Here is a 3,609-nt window from a genome sequence, read left to right on the forward strand (position 1 = left end):
TCTTGTAAATGTAATCTCCAAGAAGGCTTTAAAGAGTTTAGGGGCTGTTTTGGAGGCCAAAAGGAAGAGTGAAGAAAGACATTCAAATCACATCACAAAAGATTACTTGACGCATTTGGATGCAAGATCAAGTGCGAGTTCATTGACACAAATTTTGTGTTACTTTGTCCCTTAGGTTGAGACCTTTTGACACACTTGTTTCGGCTAACAAGTGTGGTCAAATTAGTTGGCTAATGTTGTGCACTTATTATTATGTTTGTCATGTTTGTGTGGTTGTTTGATAATATTGTCATGTGGATGTTCAAAACTACAAACTAAATGACATACATAAAAGTTTAAAAATTGGTTTTAAAATTGACATTAACTTGGTAAAATAAAATGAGTTTTATTAAAAGTTAATGGCTACAATTATAAAAATGGATTTTATAAAAGAAATTTGAAATATGGATTTCAAAATTTTCATCATGATACAAAGTTTTAACTAGAATATAAAAACTCAAACGACCCTTTAAAAACAAGTTAAAACGCCATCTTTTATACAACACTTAATTATTTGGGAACTCTTTGTAGGATAAAGGTCACCTAACTACCTTGAGGGAACTTATAAGTTAAGGTAAATTCATTATACTTGTAGGATAAAGGTCACCTAACCATTTGTATAGATAAATTTACATGTGTGTATAAGTGAGACAACTTGACTTGGAAGCCATGTGATTAGGGTCACCGAAGCATGGTAACCAAAGGTGTTGATGGGATTAAACATGCCGACTTAACATAAGATGTTAAAACCGATCCCACCACTAGAAATTGTAAAATGTTACAATTGTCAAACGTTGACTACCTTGTTAATTTAAATAATGGGATAAAGGTCACCTAACCATCATTTAAATGTAACATTGGATTCTAGATTTTAATTATTAATTGTCCATGAGACATAAAAGGGTATTAACAATTAAAATTTATATTTGATATCGAAAATACTAATAAAGACTTTGTTAATCTTGTAGATGGCCGCTAACAATCCAATCAACCCCAACCCAAACGTCCATAATTTTTCACTAAGATCCATCCTTGAAAAAGAGCGTCTTAACCAAAACAACTTTGTGGATTGGTTTCGTAACTTGAGAATTGTTCTCAAGCATGAAAAGAAATCCTATATACTAGACGGTCCTATTCCCGATGAGCCCGAAGAAACAAATGTTGATGCCTACAATGATTGGGTTAAATATGTCGATGACTCCGTGCAAGTTAGTTGCATAATGTTGGCGAGTATGACTCCCGAACTCCAAAAGGAGTTCGAGCACCATGGGGCATACGACATGATTACCCAACTCAAGGAAATGTTCCAACAAAAGGCAAGGGTTGAACGCTTCGAAACGGTTCGAGCGCTTCATGCATGTCATATGGATGATTCTAAACCCGTCTCAACTTATGTTCTTAAAATGAAAAGCTACATTGATCGCCTCGAAAGGCTAAATTGTCCCGTTTCAACCGAGTTGTCTACGGATTTGATCCTCAACTCCTTATCTAAGAGATTTGAGACCTGCGTGTTAAATTATAACATGAACGGATGGGAAAAAACCGTTTCCGAGCTCCATGGGATGCTCAAAACGGCCGAGGCTAGCATGGGAGGAAAGGTTCAACCCGTTCACATGATCAATGAAGGCGGAAAGAAAAGGGCCAACCCCGGACCAGAGGCAAATGTTGCTAAAGGAAAGGGAAACAACAAAAGGAACAACAGAGGAACAGGAAAGGCAAAAATGGATACTCCAAAAACGAAGAAGCAAAAGGTTGCTGTCAATGACCCATGCTTTGAGTGTGGGGAGGTAGGACATAGGGAGCATAATTGTCCAACCTATCTCAAAGAGTTGAAAGCTAAGAGGGATGCAGGGCAAACCTCAGGTACAATATTTATGATATATATTGAGCTTAATACTGTTTTTTCTTACATATGGGTATTGGATACCGGATGTGGAACTCATATTTGTAATATGTTACAGGGGTTCATAAGAAAAAGGAACATCAAGAAGGGGGACATTAGTCTCTTTATGGGCAATGGTGCGAAAGTACAAGTTGAAGCCCAAGGAGACTATCTTTTGAAACTTCCAAATGGTTTGGAAATTGTATTGAACAATGTTTTGTATGCACCCAGTTTGACTAGGAGCATTATTTCAGTTTCCCGTTTAAGACATGTTGGATATGATTTTAAATTTGTTAACAATGATATCCATATTTCTATGAATGATGTATTTTATTTTAAAGCCATGCCTATAAATGGTATTTATGAATTGGTTCATGAAAACACAACATATGATAACTCAATGTACCAAGCTACCACCAAGAAACTTAAATTAGATTTAAGTGAAACCTATATTTGGCATTGTCGTCTTGGCCATATAAATAAGAATCGCATACTAACACTTCAAAAGAATGGTCTTTTGAAAACAAAATCAAATGATTCATTTGATGTATGTGAATCTTGTTTACAAGGCAAGATGACTAAGGCTCCTTTCAATGGCACTAATGAAAGGGCAAAAAAGTTATTAGGTATCATACATTCGGATGTATGTGGTCCTTTTAAGCCAATGACAAGGAATGGTGAAAGATACTTCATCACATTCACCGATGACTATAGTCGTTACGGTTATGTGTACTTATTAAAACACAAGAGTGAAGCTTTTGAAGTGTTCAAAATTTTCAAGAATGAAGTAGAAAACCAACTCAGCAAGACAATAAAAATTCTTCGTTCTGATAGAGGAGGTGAATACCTAAGTGATGCTTTTCAAGATCATCTCAGAAGTTGTGGGATCATCTCACAGCTAACTCCACCTGGAACACCACAACATAATGGTGTGTCTGAAAGGAGGAATCGAACCCTATTAGATATGGTTCATTCTATGATGAGCAAAAGCTCACTACCTCTGTCATTTTGGGGTTATGCCATAATCTCTGCTGCCCGAATTTTAAATATGGCTCCAACCAAGAAAGTGGAGAGAACACCTTTTGAAATATGGCATGGAAGAGTTCCATCTTTGTCATATTTAAAAGTATGGGGTTGTGAGGCTTATGTAAGACATGATACCTCAAGCAAATTAGAACCCCGATCCACTAAATGTATCTTTGTAGGATATCCTAAAGATGATTTGGGATATTATTTCTACGATCCTAATGAGCAAAATGTATTTGTTGCTCGAAAGGCTGATTTCTTGGAGACTAAATTCCTTATGCAAGGAACTAGTTCTAGAACAGTGGAACTTGAAGAAGATCAAGAACCACTGACAGATACACACTTGGGTGAAACTAGCTTTCAACAAAAGTATGTTGAAGATGATCAAGGAGTTGATCAAGACACACAAAACGTTCGCAGATCTGGTAGAGCTTCTTATCCACCTGAAAGATATGGATTTCTTATGGATGAATGCTATATGATGGTTTCTGATGAACATACCACCTACCATGATGCAATGTCCAAATCGGATTCGGACAAATGGTTAGAAGCCATGAACGCTGAGATGCAATCCATGTATGATAACCAAGTTTGGGAATTGGTTAATGAACCACCAAATTACAAAGTAGTTGGAAGTAAATGCGTGTTCAAATTGAAACACG

Source organism: Erigeron canadensis, chromosome 5, assembly GCF_010389155.1.
Source record: "Erigeron canadensis isolate Cc75 chromosome 5, C_canadensis_v1, whole genome shotgun sequence".
Lineage (NCBI taxonomy): Eukaryota > Viridiplantae > Streptophyta > Magnoliopsida > Asterales > Asteraceae > Erigeron > Erigeron canadensis.